Source organism: Lissotriton helveticus, chromosome 3_1, assembly GCF_964261635.1.
Source record: "Lissotriton helveticus chromosome 3_1, aLisHel1.1, whole genome shotgun sequence".
NCBI classification, from domain to species: domain Eukaryota; kingdom Metazoa; phylum Chordata; class Amphibia; order Caudata; family Salamandridae; genus Lissotriton; species Lissotriton helveticus.
In genome coordinates this window covers 1434344486-1434361249 of record NC_136061.1, presented here as the reverse complement: position 1 = coordinate 1434361249, position 16764 = coordinate 1434344486, and positions in this window count along the sequence as shown.

The window sequence follows — 16764 nt, the reverse complement described above, 5'->3', positions numbered from 1 at the left end:
ATGAGAGGGATGGCTTCTGGGTACCGGGTAGCATGGTCCACCAAGACCAGGATAAACCTGTTGCCCATGGCTGTCTTAGGGTCCAGTGGCCCAACAGTGTTAATGTATACCCTTTCAAAGGGGGCACTGACTACGGGGAATGGTTGGAGGAGAGCCTTGTGCTTCCTTCCACTTTTACCACAGCCTGGCAAGTTTGACAAGTTCTACAATGAGTGTCTGAACTCTTCCGCACGTGGGGCCAATAAAAGTGGGTGACAAGCCTTCATGAGCAAAACCCAGTAGGAAGGCTCTGAAGCGCTGGGATACCATAAGCACACGGGCTGACCCAGGCTCAGCAACCTTAGGCTTGCTATCCAGGATGTCATTCTCCCAGTAGATCCAATGTGATCCAGACTGATCACCTGCTGCCTGGTTTGTGGTCTGTTGCCACAAACCCATAAAAGAAAAGGCACTTCTTCTGCTCTGCACAAAATTCCTCCCCCGAGGGTCCTCCTTTTTGCTGCCAATGGGTCAGCTCAGGTAGGTCCCCTATTCAGCAATCTGTTCCCCTGTAGGTTCCAGGGCATCCCCCACAAGGTCTGCCTCCTTCTTGGCCGTGGGAACAATGGGGGCTGGTTTCCCATGCCCCTCCCTCTCCTCTTTAAAGCAGGTTCCTGGGCCATGCTTTCAGGCTCCAGGACCTCTTGAACAACGTTAATGGCTGCCATCGGCCGAGTGGTCACACATGCCCATCCAGGCAGACCCAACATCTCCAAATGAGCCTTTTCTCAACCTTAGCCCATGGGGGAGCTCTCTAAATCATTGCCCAACACATCTGGCTCACAGCTACATGGAAAGTACCTGAGAACCCCCCCACTCAAAGGGAACCTGAGCCACCTCACACTGGCTCTCTTGAGTTGTCGGCGGCAATACACGGACGAATGAATGGGGGATAACCTGCTCTTTGGACACCAGCCAGCAACTGACAGTTGTAACACCAGCCCCAGTGTCTCTTAGAGCTTCCACCCTATGGCCACCCTTAGTGTTATTAGGCAGCTGGGTCATGGGGACCATCTCAAAATCTCCTAGAGAGACAAGGGACATCTCCGCGGGACCCCACCCACCTTGGACACCCATCTCCCCCCCCAGGGCTACACTCACCATCTGATGGGGTGGTACACAAGGTAGTGTTTTGAAATCTCTCATGGGACACTGTGCATCACGTGTGAACAGGTTTTCCTGTTGGGCCTCTTGTTTTGTCTCAGGGAGAGGCTGGGAACACTTCCCTTGGGAATTACTTTGGGGCCCTTTCTGGAACTCCCTCTGTTTACCCTTGCCCCCCACTCTTCTGCTGGGGACCCAGCCCACCTTTGGCGAAGTCTCCCACGTGACCCTTGCGGACAAGGGTGCTGGCCCAGCGGGCCAACTCCTCAGCAAGCTTCCTAGGGTTTGTTAACATGCTATCAATAAGGTGCTGGTGTAGCTCTGGAAAATAATTAGCAGACAAGTGCTCCCATGCAAACAAATCGTATAGCGCTTCAAAAGTATCCATTTTGCTACCCTTTACCAAACCATTCATAGCTCTGCAAAAGAAAGACACACTCCACCCAGGTAGTTGCCTCCAGTTCCTTGCAATTCCTGAACCTCTGTCTATAGATCACTGGGTTCAACCTATACCTTGTCATCAGGGCTTCCTTCATATGGGCACTGGACATTCTATTCTCACTGGGTAGGTCTAACAATGTATCCCTCCCATCACTCACAAAGCAGCCCACTACCCCGCTCCCCAATCCTTCTCAGGGACCCGGTGGGCCAACATTGCTATCTCATAGGCTGCAAACCAAAGCCCAATATCTTCCTGTCTATGGATTTCTCTGATGACATCTTTGGGAATATAGACTCTGCCTTCTGCAGGCACAGATGGTGCGCTGCCACTAAGGGATTGATTTCTAAGCCTTTTGCTTTGAGCTCTATCTCTTCAACATTCTCTCATGTTCCAATCTCATTTTTTCTCTCTCCAAAGAAAACCTGCTATTCTCTAGGTCCCTTTGACCCTCCACCTTGAGCCTAGCCATCTCCAGCTTGTGAAACCTATTTCTCTCCCTGTCTTCCAGCTCTCTTGTGGACAGGTCCTTGTTAGAGATGCTACTGCCAGGCGGGGACGGTACCCCTTCCCTGGCTGGAACCAATGGCCTATCCAGCTGCCCATCTGCATCCCCTACTGGCTCCACCACCAGCTCTGGGGCATTTCTTGCGTCCACCCAGGCCCTCAGCGCCTTTTGGACACTCATCCTTTTTGGCAACGCCAGGGATACCAACTTTAAACTTTTTGCAGAAGTGCTTTAGCTGGTTCACATTGTAGGTTTCCAACCTCTCTTCCTCAAAATCTAGATCCATAGATGCAACAGGTGCTGGTCTGCTCATGGCAGTGAGAATCACAACTGCACATGTGCGAGCACCGCGCGTGCACTATTTTGATGCTCCCTCTTCCTCCTTCATCATCAAAACTGCAGTTTGGATGAAGAAGTCGGCGATTAAAGAGGAAGAGGGAGTCCCGGGACGCCGCATCTCAGGTAAGATGTTTCCTTTACTTTTAAATTGTTTTACACCTAATTTAATTGTTATAATAGGGTGGGAGGGAGGCAGGTGGCACGTAGCATGTAGTGGGGCTATGTGGAGTTTGCAGAGATTGTCCCCCCCCTCGTGGCACTCTGAGTAGCCCCACTAAACACACTACAACTACCCCTAACAGTAATACAGTGAAAACACAGCAAATGGACACCACACCAGTTTAGAAAAATACGTAATATTTACTAGACTTAACACAAGACCACAAATGACAAAAATCCACAATACTGTACTCAAAATAGACTTAAAGATGGTAGAAGTAACTTAGTACAAGTTGATGATAAATGTGACACGTTTCTCGCAAAAGTACCTTGTATGCGTAACGCAAAACAAACAAAAGGTCCACAGGGAGGGTGATGCGTTGGTTCCTTGCTTCGGGGGAGGTGATGCGTCGCGCCTCAATGCTTGCGCAGAGTAGGGGATGTGGCTGTTCCTTACCGGAGAGGAGGTGATGCATTGATTCTCGTACTGCGTTCCGGGTACGATGAGGCAAGATGGAGACTTGATGTGATCCCATTCCAGTGCGATGCGATAAGATGGTGCCCCTGATGCAATGCAACGACGTGAAGATGATGCGTGCACGCCTGACAGCTGTGCAGTGAACTCTGTAACTTTGGAGCCACGACAGGCCCTGAGACACGCTTCTCCGGTGATGCGACGACGACCCTTGCGGTGGTGACACGCTTGCTTCGTTGATGCGACGGCAAACAGCTGTGACGAAGACACGCTTCTCTGGTGATGCAGCGGTGGCCTCTGCGGCGGCGAAACGCTTCTCCCGCGATGCAATGGCAACAGCTGTGATGGCGACACGCTTCTTCTCGTTGAGTCACGCTTCCAGCTCTCAGCAACATGCAGGCTTCTGCAGACAGAATTCCCAGCAAGGAAATTTAGAGGGGAGCTGGTGGTGAAGTCTTGTAGCCCTGAGACTTCAGCAGGAGGCAAGCACAAGTTCAAGCCCTTGGAGAAATATTCTGCAAGATGATGAAAGTTCCTAAAAAGTTCCTTCTCCTTTCCTTGGCAATAAGGAAACCACTGCAGGCCATCCCAACAACAGCACTCTGTCAGAAGGGCAGTCTAAACTCCTGCAGCTTCCTTGGTTCTCCTTGGCAAAGGTTTGTCTTGTTGTTCCAGAAGTGACCTAAAGTCTTGGGGTCTCGGCCCCCATATTTATTCTACTATTCTCTTTGTTTTCTGAAGGCAGAGGGTCATGTACCTAGTCCAAACCAGTTCTTGGTGCATTCTGCCAGTGCACACTGTAAGAGAGTAGGATCTGCTTACTATACTTTCCCCCACTTTTTACTGTCGTTTCACTGTTTTTCGAATTTAGTCTGGCTGGGGCCCTGCTAACCAGGACCCCAGCCTAGCTGCTTCCTCTCTAAATTTAGGTACACTCCAGATTGGTTACTGGGGTACCCTTGTGAGTCCCTAGTATATGGCACCTTAGGTACCAAGGTCATAGGTACCCCAGAGGCATACCAGGGGCTGAAACATGTATTATGCCACCCCTGGGAAGCCTTCTAAAATCGCACCACAGGTCTGCTACTGCAGCCTGGGTACGTTGGTGCTTGCACCTCTTACTAAGATATAGGCTACCTATATCTACCTTTAAATACAGACACCTATAAACCTATAAGTCACTCCTATGGTAGACCTTAACAATCCTGAAGGCAGAATGCTTGGTTTTGTGTGAGAAGGTGCCCAAGCATGAGCTGAGCCCCTCTGCAGCTTTCGGAATCACTTCTCTGTAGCTGTTCTGTGATACCGCCATACCATATACTCTTAAGTGCATTATAACCTCGTGGTAAATGCTAACTTTGGAATGGCTGCATCAAAACATGTTGTGTTTGGTGTCAAACACTTTGGAATCCTACCCCCCACCCCCGCCAGTCCTGGCAGAGGGGGTAGAATTCCACCCTTCTGGAAGGAGATCAATTCCAAGCCCATCTTTCGATTTCCGTTCCATCGCTGACGACAGACTCTAACTAGGCCAATTCTACCTTTTTTAGACTGGATCAATCTACCGTTGGATAAGCTGATCCCAGCTAAGTAGTCCCCCAATCGTATGTCTAAAACTAACCGGTGGTATAATGAAAAATTGACGCTGCTGCGAAAAAATTGAAAAAAATGCGAAAGGGCTTGGAGGAGAGATTTTGACTCATTATTTAAAGATCGCTATCGGGAGGCAATAAGGATCTACCATACAGCTATTCATTCTGAACGTGCGGCGTTCTATGCCAAGGAAATTAGCGCCAGCACCAATCTTGCGAAGAGTATCTTCGCCATTGTCTCAGGTCTTAACAAACAGAAGGGGGCTGCTGGTCCATTAATTACTTCAAATGGGCAGTATGAGGAGCTGGCCTTGTTTTTTCAAAGAAGGTGGAAGATATTTATAAAAGCTTTCCCACGGTCCAAACAGACTTTCATGAGCAAACCAATAATGGTACGATGGCCACCTTAGAGGTTTTTCCTCAGATTCAACAAGACCGCTTATCCGCCCTCTGTGTTAAAATCAAGTTAGGCTCTCTGTCTGACCCATTGAAACCTGACCAATTTAGGAAAATTCAACCAACTATTTCTCCTTTCCTTGGTCAAGTGATCAACAAGTCGCTCAGTTCCACTGTTGTGCCCATGGTATGGAAACAAGCCAGTGTGCTACCCCTGCTTAAAAAAACATCTTTGGATGCCAAAAAACCAGACAACTTCAGGCCAATTTCTCTGCTCCCTTGGCCTGCTAAAATCACGGAGGCATACATCAATTCTATCCTCTCGGAGCACCTGACCACTAATAACACGCTTGATCCCTCGCAAAACAGCTTCCGTCCTGGCCATGGCACCGAGTCTGCGCTCCTGGCGGTGACAGAACACCTTTGGACAGCACTGGACGAAGGACAAACATCGGCACTGATCCTTTTGGACCTCAGTGCTGCGTTTGATAGCGTGTCACATGCCATCTTGCTGCACCGTCTGGAAAAGGCTGGTGTCGGTGGCCTTGCATTAAAGTGGCTAGCATTATTCCTCTCCGATAGGACTTATCAGGTGATTGCCCCCCCATTCTCCTCATCTACCTTTCCCATCAAGCATGGAGTACCACAGGGTTCCTCTCTGAGCCCTCTGCTCTTTAACCTGTATGTACAACCTCTGGCTGTAATGGCCAGGAGCAGGGGACTGACGATGGTATCCTACACCGACGACACTCAGCTGGTGGTAGCCCTTTCGAGCAACTGCAGGCACGACGCTGCAAAGTTTCAAGGCGATCTTGCGGCAGTTGCCGAATGGACGACAGCAAACTGCCTCCAGCTGAATGCTAGCAAGTCGGAGGTGTTGCTGGTGGGAAGGGACCATGGGCTGTGGGATGAACACTGGTGGCCCATGAATCTACGCACCCCACCTCCTCCTAAGCAGGTGGTAAAGAACTTAGGGGTTTGGATGGATTCTTCTCTTAGTTTCCAGACTCAAACAAAGAAGGTGGCGGGCACCTATTTTGGTTTATTGCGCGGGCTGAAACCTATTATAGGTTTCTTTGATGCACCAACCAGACAGATCATTATTCAAGCCTTGATTACATCCAGACTTGATTATGCGAACTCTCTGTACCTAGGGGCCAATAAGGCCGAAATACGTAGGCTACAGAGAGTACAGAACGCTGCAGCAAGAGCTATTCTGGGCCTATGTAGAATCTGTTCGGTGACCAGTACAATTTGTTACCTTTATTGGCTGCCTGTGGCTCAACGAATAGAGTTCAAGGCTCTTTACATAGCCTTTAAGATCTTGAAACTGTCTTCCCCTAATATCTTGACAGATTTGCTCTCTTTGTATGTCCCGTCCCGTCCGCTCCGCTCCATGGGGCAACATCTACTGGTGGTACCTCGGGTCAAGAGAACCCGGGCCGGAGGTCATTCCTTCCGGTGTAGAGCGGCGACTCTCTGGAACTCTTTGCCACCTCATATTAGAGGGTTTGACAATTTGTCTGAATTTAGGAAAGCTATTAAAACCTTTCTTTTTCCCACTGTATAAACTGCTTCCTGTGCTGATGTTGTCTATTCTGCTACTAGCGCCGGGACGCCTCTTGGCTGGGGCAGCAGTCGCGCTCTAAAAATGAATTAAATAGAAATAGAAATAGAAGACATGTACACCTTTACTTGATCGGTAATAGTTTAAAAGAGCCCCAGCATCACAAAATGGATGCTGCAGCCACAGACATGAGTCTGACCTCCTGCTATAGAACGAAACTCTGGCAGGGGAGGCCTGGACAATAAGTTTCCTGTCACAGGGAGATGTAACCACCTCCCAGACAGGCTTTTGTGTGTTGGGGCTGGGTGGGTGCATTCAGTGAATGCTTTACAGACAGTGCTGGGGGCACACTTGGTGTCCCTGTGCATACCCCAGCTCACACCATTTGCAGGGGCACTCAGCCCCTGATCTGGCATGAAACTGGACAAAGGGGAAGGGGTGTAACCACCCCCTCCCCAGGTACTCCCATCGGTGGGAGGACCTTAGAGTTAGTCCAACCCCTAAACTTAGTATAGGTATAGGAACCCAGTCCTTAAGACTTAAGATTACCCTGGACGAAACTTTGGAACATATATCCTGGAAATTTCGACTAGAAGACGGAAGGATCTCCCTTGGGGTCAAGGAGTGACTCCCCTGTTCAAACAGACACCAAAGAAGCAGCTTGCCGGTCTGCATTTCCAAGGCACCTGCTGGATCCCGAAGGTTTTGCGACACAGGACATGGACTCGCAGAAATCACGAGGTCGACACGAGATCACAGCAAAGCTGAGATGAGGGACCAGAACTCCTGGACACCGTGCACAATTGTTAGTGCACCTTTTTCCCGAGCTTTCCCAAAGTTGTGCATTGGGCTACTCGTAGTCCAAGCCCTGAGCACCATCTGCACCGAAGATTGTTGGGCTACACTCCACGAGTGTTCCGTGGGCCCGCTTCTAGCATTTCTGCTCAAGGCCCCGTCGCGATCCCTGGTCCGTCGACTAGTGGGTCCCCACAAAGATAACTCTTTTGTTTCTTGGGCTTACTGGTTGCTCCAGATGTGCCCTGACTTCCCTCCTAAGGGTGAGTCACTCAGATCTTGCTGGTCTGCTCCGAAGCCAATCTTTGCATTCTGTGTGGGTTGCTGTTGCCAAGGCATGTTGGGTCCAAACCGAATACGGACACCGCAGCACTCAACATCCGTCGTGGGACAGCTCGAATCCAGTTCCTGGTTGTCGTCGATGGCTCCTGGTCCTCGTGGCTGAAGAGTCAAGCTTCACCTTCTGCACCTGAAATCACTTGACATCATTGGGTATCTTCTTACTGCCTCCCTGGACGCTGGCAAGTGACCCAGACTTTATCCCCTCTGCTTTCAGGTTCTTCAGATCTCTGATCTACCCTTGGATCCTTCCAGACACTTTTCACCTGGTCACCTGCAGCACTTCTTTGCAGCTCTCCATAGGAAACGATGACTAAACCCGACAAGAAAAGACACCTATGCACCTGTCTTTCCTGGGTGAGGTAACACGAGTACTTAGGTACTCCCCTGGGTCTTGACTCTGGAACTGTCCAGTTCTCAAGGGGTTTACTCCTAGTCCACTCCTAAGTGTCCCTAATCTTTAAAATTCTAATCGCAACTTTTGTCATAGAAGTCAATGGTGATTCGCTGCTGTGTTTAGACACTGCACGCGTACCCCATGGGTCTCCTGCGTCCTGACCTTGGGTGTTTCCTGGTTGCCCCAGCGGTTCTAAAGGCCCTAGGCCTTGTCTCTATGACTGTAGTGGTACTTATACCACTTTTTTAGTATATGGTTTGTGACGCCCCTAGGGCTAAACGTATACTGTGTTAATTTACTGTGTGCTAAATAAGTTTACTGAATGTACTTTTGCCTCTAGCCTCATAAAGAGACTAGAGGGATGTGTTTAGATTAAATACATATATTTTATATATATACCAGGTGTGGTTCTCCTTTCATTTGGTCATTACATGAGATTATAGACTTCTAAAACAAGCTGCTATACATTCCTTCAAGACTTAGCCTGAAGGCTGCTCTCCACAGCTACCACTAGGATAGCTTTCTATATAGGTTGTCTTTAAACCTACCATCAATAAGGGTCGTTTGCACTTGTGCAAGGTGCCCACTAGAATAGTGGACAGCATATGCCATGCCAACTTCTTACATTGGTGTGCAGCATGTGGTATTCCAGCTTGCCATTGTGTTACCAGATAATCTCAGGTGTGTGATCATTTGAAAACCACTAAAGGTACCAGAGGTACATACAATACAAGCTTAAATACAGTAAGTTCTACTGAACTTAGAGTTATGTGTCAAGGGCTTAAGCACACCCTTTCTTCAACTCAAGAGAGGTTTAGTAGGTAAACAAGTAGTGTAGGTAGTGCATTCACCACACCTCACTAGTCATGTCTTCAAGGCCAGGACCTAGTGGGCCTCTGCCAGATGTCAGTCAAGTTCAGACATCCAAATATGACACATTCCCTTTCCGAGAGTTAACAGCTCTGTGTGCTATGAGGAAATTGAAGCCAGGACAGAATCCCAATACTCAACGCCTCATAGAGGCATTGCTGCTTAATGACTTTAGACAGGCTACAGAGCCTGGAAGGGTAGACAGTGGGATGGGTACAGCAGAGTAGGAAGGGCCCAGTGGGGAACCCCACCAGGATTCAGACTCTGATGCTGGTCAGGAAGGTGACAATGACCTAGACCTGGACAATCCAGCTCCACCTGGAGAAGAGGAAGGCCAAAGTGGCCCCCTCTGTGTCCCACCAGGAAGAGTTGGAGTGTGCCTAGAAGACCCAGATCACCTTCAGTTGAATCTGATCATTCTGGTACATCCGTAGGGACTTCTGTCTCTTCTCACAGGAGGGACACCTCCTCAGAGAAGAGAGAGAGACAGCTGAGGCTTGAAGATGCTCAACTGAGAATAAGGAGACAGAAACTAGCCTACGGAAGGGAGTCCCTAAAGCTTACAAAAGCTAGAAAAAAGATGGGGCTAGAGCCCCATGGTGGTAGCAACTTCCCTGGGGGCAGGGAAGCGTCTTATGATCATAGAAACTTAAACAAGATTGTCCCTCTCTACCAGATTGGGGATGACATCCACAAATGGATAACTGCACTGGAGAGGGCCTGCAAAGAACAGAAGGTACCCTACGAGCAGTGGGCAGCAATCGTGTGGCTCTCCTTTGCAGTCAAAGGTAGAGACAAGCTCCTCACTGTCAGAGAAGAGGATGCTGATGATTACAAAGTCCTGAAGAGTGCCCTAATAGATGGGTTTGGCCCAATATGCCTCTTCTCTCCGCATGTCATTATTCCGCATGATGTTTTTCGAAAAAAGAGTTTGGCCCAGTGGACAGAAGTGGGGTAAGGGCCCAAATACTTTGTAAAAAAGAAGAAAGGTACCCACACTTCACATTTCACACCATTCAATTTCGGATGAAAAAAGATAAACAAAACTTAATATGTTTATCTTGGCAATTAATTGTGCCGTTTTATTCAATAAAAAGCAACCTTTGCTGAGTATTCTTTAAGTCAAGAGAAATACCATTGCCTTTCATGTACTAACCATGAATGTCGCGATGTCTAATTTTTACAACACAACACAGAAACATGAATCAAATTACATATACAATGTGGAAACATATAACTAATAAATAATGTGCAAAAAAGTGATACCATATCACACAAAACGGAAGAAAATGTCAAAGTATTTTTCAATCACAACATAATGAGCACTTAATCACAATATTTGACCGATAAGCGGACTTCCAATGAGTCTGCTGAAAACACAACCACCGCTCGGTAGACGTGTTAGTAGGCTTCAAATTCCTAAGCAGTTTATCTATATTTCAAGACTTAGGACTTGATCCTGTTCGCCTACGCGTTTCGAGTTTGGGAGGGTTCTTCACAAACTCTCATCAGGGCCAAATGAATTCTTTCCCTCGTTTCTTAAACCTAATAGTGAAAACATAAACAAATTGTGGACACTCGTTATAAATTGCTCCCCTCAACCTGCTCCATCCTTCTCATATGTACAACTTTTAAAATGGAACATACCTCAGGGGACTTGAGGTAAGTTCAGTTGATCCAAAGCAAATTTCATGGATTCGTAGAGTCTGTGCGCCTTTCTAAAAAAACGTGTTTTTACATCAGATACTGATTGTGTGTAATTTTAGCAAGTTAAAATGCAAATTGGAAAAAAGAAAAGACAAAAACCAATTGTCTCGTACCTGAATCTAAAGTAAGGGGAGAGCCTGTTGTATTTCTGCCGTTTCCTATTTAGGAATATTGCCACTCGTTTATTTTCCTCGTTTTTTTCACATACAGCACTGAAAGACATTTTTAAAAAAAATGCGGATTACCCACTTTCAGTAATAAATATCACCTTGCTCCCAGATGTTGTATGCCGGAGCATATTGTAACTTACTGCGTTGTTTTTAAAGTCGTCTGAAATTGTGAGTGTGGGCGGCTCGCGGGCCCCTCAAGAGCGTCTTCGTTTCCTGAAGGTACCAGGGTGTGTCCGGTCTCCCTTTAGGCTGCCACCAGTTTCAGTGATCCTACATGAAGGAACACGGGCACTGATTATTTGTGATGCAATCACACATTGTGCTTGTGAAAGGCTTGTCAAACGTTAAACGCCGAACACGAGTCTTGGCTTTTAATCGTTGCGGTGAAGGGCGCGCGCAGAATTGTTTACAAGCGGCGCGGCTGCATTTCCGCATCCAGATTCTAAGGTTGGATTTATGAAAAACGGGGGCACTCTCTAGATGAAAAATAATGCGGAGGCTGCCTGTCTGTTGCTGAGGCACAGACGCTGTGTGGCATGGCGCCTGCTCGCATTTCCTTAGTCAGTCGGACTGTCTGCACGTACCTGTCAGTTTGGCAGCGCGTTTCACTTCCTCATTCCTTTACACAGAGTGAATGGGAATTCAATTGCACCGGCCTATCTAAAAGGTCCGCTGTTTTCTTGACCAATCACGGGTGGCCCGTGTTGGTCTTCCAAAATGGTGCATCATGGGACTTGTAGTTTAGGTGTCTGTTCACTATTCAAAGTCTGGTGATTTCACTAATTGAATTGAGGCCAGTGTTAATGGTGTCAAAGCGAAGTATGAGGTAGGCCTCTTTGCGCAACAGTGCCTTCTCAACATTAGGCGATTTGTGCTGTGGGTCCATCCCAGCTAAGACTGTCCATTTAAAATCCGTTTCTTTGTGGTTGGCGGACAAAAAGTGCTCGACCATTGGGGCATTTTGGACTTTTTTCTTTAGCCGCGAACGATGTTGCGTTATCCTGACATTTACTTGCTGGCATGTTTTCCCTATGTACAGTTTATTGCATGCACACAGAATCCCATAGATGACATTTTTGCTTTTGCAGTTTGTGTGTAAGCTATGTCTCCATTTCCTACCATTATGGCAAAATTCATCTCCTTCAACAACATTATTGCAGGCCACACAAGTGCCACATTTATGGTGGCCTGTGATTGGTTTAAGGTTCCATTTAGCCAAAAGATCACTTTTTGGTTTCTGTATGTGACTGTCAGCTCTAATGATCTGTTGGCCAACACTTGGATTTTTCTTCATTGCAAAAATTGGCTTTTGTAAGGGAAATTCCAATCCCTCCAACAAGTGCCAATTACGCAGTATGATTTGTCGAAATTTATTTGTGTGGACCCCATAGGTGGTGACACAAACAAGTTTCTCCAACTCCTTTTTGTTTTTAACTTTCAGCAATTCTTCTCGTGGAGTGAAGCGTGCTCTTTTTTTAGAATGCTTCAAAAGTTTTTTGGGGTAGCCCCTTTTGGCTAATTCGTCGCAGAAGGTGTCTGCGTGTGCATTGAACTCATCGAGTTCAGAACAATTACGTCTAATCCTAAGTAGTTGACCATACGGAAGGTTCTGTTTTAAACCCTGCGGATGTGCACTTTTATAGTGTAAGAATGTGTTTTTGTCTGTTGCCTTCTTGAATAGGGTAGTAGTGAACTTACCCCCTTCAGTGCAGACCGCCACGTCGAGAAATGTCATTCTTTGATTACTGCAATCAATGGAAAATGTAATATCAGGATGTCTTAGATTTAGCCATTCATGAAAGGCCATGAGCTCTGTCTGGCTCCCCTGCCACAGGAGCCAGACGTCGTCAATATACCTCAACCATTGTTTGATGTTTGTGCTGTAGGGGTTATCCTTATGAATGAATTTCTCCTCATACTGTGACATGTACAGCACTGCCATTTCCGGAGCATAGGGACAACCCATAGCTGTGCCCTTGACCTGGACAAAAAATTCATTTTCAAACTTGAAATAATTACTTTTCAATGTGATTTGGGCCAAAGATAGAATAAACGCGGTAGGAACTCTATGTGGTCTTTCACGTTGTTCCAAATAGATTTCCATCACCTCAAGGGCCTCTTCTTGGGGAATTTGAGTATAAAGAGAGGTAACGTCTAGCGTTACCATCAATTGCGTTTCTGAGTCAAATGTCATTTCATTGAGTTTATTAATGAAGTCAATAGTATCCCTTAGGTATGATTTGACCTCAGGCAAAAGTTGCTTTTTATTGAATAAAACGGCACAATTAATTGCCAAGATAAACATATTAAGTTTTGTTTATCTTTTTTCATCCGAAATTGAATGGTGTGAAATGTGAAGTGTGGGTACCTTTCTTCTTTTTTACAAAATTATTCCGCATGATGTCACAACGCGATCGTAACAACGACCGCGTTGTGACAACGCATACCATTACTCCGCAAGTCGTTACAACGACTTGTGAAGGGGGGCGCTGGATGTTGGAATAGTAAAATGTACTATTGCAACACCTTCTCCCCCCTCCGCAAGTCGTTGTAACGACTTGCGGAGTGATGGTATGCATTGTCACAACACGGTCATTGTAACAACCGCGTTGTGACAGCATGCAGGGTCACGGATGCGGGGTGAAGGTGCTTTACTGTTTTGCCTAACCACTGAGCAGTATAGAATACAGTTCAGAGATACCCAAAAGACACAAACTCAGGACTGGGTTGACTTTGTTGATTGTGCTACTATGGCTCTGGAGGGCTGGTTACTGGGCAGTAAAGTGTGTGACTATACAGGATTGTATAATCTGATCATGAGGGAGCAGATCCTTACTAACTATCAAAATCAGCTGTTTCAACAGCACCTGGTAGACTCTGATCTGACCTCTCCCCAAGAATTGGGAAATAAGGAGGACAAATGGGTCAGAACCAGGGTGAAGCAGAAGGTACAGAATCAAGGTGGTGACCAAAAGACGCAAGATCAGAAAGGTGGGGAGAAGGGTAAAGTACAGAAGTCTTCACAAGGTCCATTAAAAGCTTCTAATGGGGGGAATTCCCAATCTTCTAAGAAAGAGAAAGGCCAAAAGAAACCATGGTGCACAATCCATAAACAGAATAGCCATTGGACAAGTGACTGCACCAAGAAGGATGGAGCTCCAGCCACCATTGCCCCTTAGGCAACTGTTCCCCCTAGTTCAGCTTCAAATGGTGGTTCTCAGCAGAAGGGTGTAGTGGGGTTGACCCTGGGAACTGAGATGGGCTCTGGCTTAATCAGAGTTCCAACTCAGGCTGTGTGTCTGTGATGGAGGCATGGATATGACCTCCTCTGTGAGTCCCAGTAACCTGGGCAAGTACAAACAACGGCCTTTGATAAATGAAAAAGAGGCTTCGGCCTACAGGGACACAGGGGCAAGTGTCACAATGGTGACACCAGACTTTGTGGACCCTGGAAAGATCATACTTGGTGAAATGTACCACATGACCAACGCTAGCAATGTGAGGACCAACCATGCCCCGGCAGTTGTTAATTTTTCTGGGGAGGGGTAACTGACCTCAAGAAGGTTATGGTAAGTGCAGACCTACCTGTTGAATGCTTGCTTGGAAATGACTTCAAGACTTCTGCCTGGTCTGAAGTGGAGTTTAGGACACATACAGAAATGTTAGAAATCTCAGCACATGTCCTTGCAGTGACTAGGTCACAGGTCAAAAAGTCTAACACTGAACAGTCCCTGGATCCTGGAATAATGGACCAGATGCCTCCAAGAAAAGGAGCATTCGGGTTAAGGCAGTGCCTTCCCCCCTGACTCAGAGTGATGATCAGTCTCTTGAGGGAGATGATTGTGGGCCTGAAGAACCAACTGTCCCAGAGGAGCTTGAGCCTGATCAGGTTGAGTTCTTGGGGACAGGGTGCCCTTCCATGGAAGATCTGAGTGAGGAGCAGCTCAGCTGCCGTTCTCTTGAACCCCTCAGACAGCAAGCTTCTACTGAGGTGCTGGGAATGCTAGTGGCACCCATAAGATTTATTGGGATGATGGACTCCTGTACTCGGAGAGTAGAGACCCCAAGCCTGGTACAGCCAGGAGGTTGGTTATACCTCTAAAGTTCAGGGACTTCCTATTTACACTAGCCCATGATATTCCTTTCGCAGGACACCTGGGCCAGAACAAGACTTGGAACAGAATTAAAGGGTATGATTAAGGGTCTCCAAGAAAAGCTCAGGCGGAGATGGGACATCCTGCTACCCTGCCTTTTGTTTGAATACAGGGAGGTTCCTCAGAAGGGGTTGGCCACAGCCCATGTGAACTTCTGTTTGGACACCCTGTCAGAGGACCATTATGTCTGGTGAAGGAGGGATGTGAGTTACCTCTCAAACCCCCTAAACAGGATATTGTGAACTATGTACTTGGTCTCTGCTCCAGGATGGCTGAGTAAATGAAAAAGGCAACTAAAACCCTTGAGGCTAGCCAGGAATTACAGAAAGCCTGGCATGACCAAAAGGCTGTACTGACTGTTTACCAGCCAGGACAGAAAGTATGGGTGTTGGAGCCTTTGGCCCCAGCAGCTCTCCAAGACAAGTGGAGTGGGCCCCACACTATTGTTGAACAGAAGGGAGAGGTTACCTATTTGGTAGATCTTGGAACTCCCAGGAGCCCCAATAGGGTGCTTCATGTCAACAGAGTGAAACCATATGTTGACAGGGCAGACATGGGCTTGCTCATGGTCACTGATGAAGGACAGGAGGAAGAGAGTGACCTTCTCCCAGACCTGCTCTCTCAGAACTCTGATGATGGATCAGTAGATGGAGAAGCCTTAGCAGGCAACCTCACTGATCAGCAGCAAACTGATTGCAGACAAGTTCTCCAACAGTTCAGACATATGTTTTCTCTGACTCCATGTCAGACTACCTGGTGCACTCATGAAGTGGACACTGGGGACAGTCTGTCTGTTAATAATAAGATTTACAGGCAACCTGATCATGTCAGGGACTGTATCAGGACTGAAGACCACAAAATGTTGGGTTTGGGAGTGAGTGAACTCTCAGCTAGCCCTTGGGCTAGTCCAGTAGTCTTGGTACCCAAACCTCACACCCAGGGTGGTAAGAGAGAGATGAGGTTTTGTGTAGACTACAAGGGTCTCAATGCAGTCACTTGGACTGATGCCCATCCAATTGCAAGAGCAGATGAGCTCATAGATATATTGGTCTCAGTCAAATTTCGGAGCACATTTGATCTTACAGCTGGCTACTGGCAGATCAGATTAGCTTGTGATGCAAAGCCAAAGATGGCATTCTCAACCCCTAGTGGACATTATCAATTTGTGGTAATGCCCATTGGTCTGAAGAATGCACCTGCAACTTTTCAAACATTGGTGAACAAAGTCCTAACAGGCCTGGAAGACTATAGTGCAGCATATCTTGATGATATTGCTGTCTTTAGCTCCACCTGGGAGGATCGCCTGGTCCACCTGAGAAATGTTTTGGAGGCCCTGCTGAAAGCAGGACTGACTATCAAGGATACTAAGTGCCAGATAGGGAAGAGTCAGGTTGTGTACCTGGCTCACCTTGTAGGTGGAGGCCAGGTTCAACCATTGCAGAGCAAAATCCTAACCATCAGGGAATGGGTTGCTCGATCTACCCAGGCTCAGGTCAGAGCTTTCTTGGGCCTGAATGGGTACTACAGAAAGGGGTATGGTACCATTGTGACACCCCTGAAGGACTTAACTTCTAAAAGAATGCCTAAGAAAGTTTAGTGTACAGTCAGCTGTCAAAAGGCATTTGATGACCTGAAGCAGGTCATGTGCACTGCGCCAATTCTGCAAAGTTCTAACTACTCCAAATAATTCATTGTCCAAACATATGCATCTGAG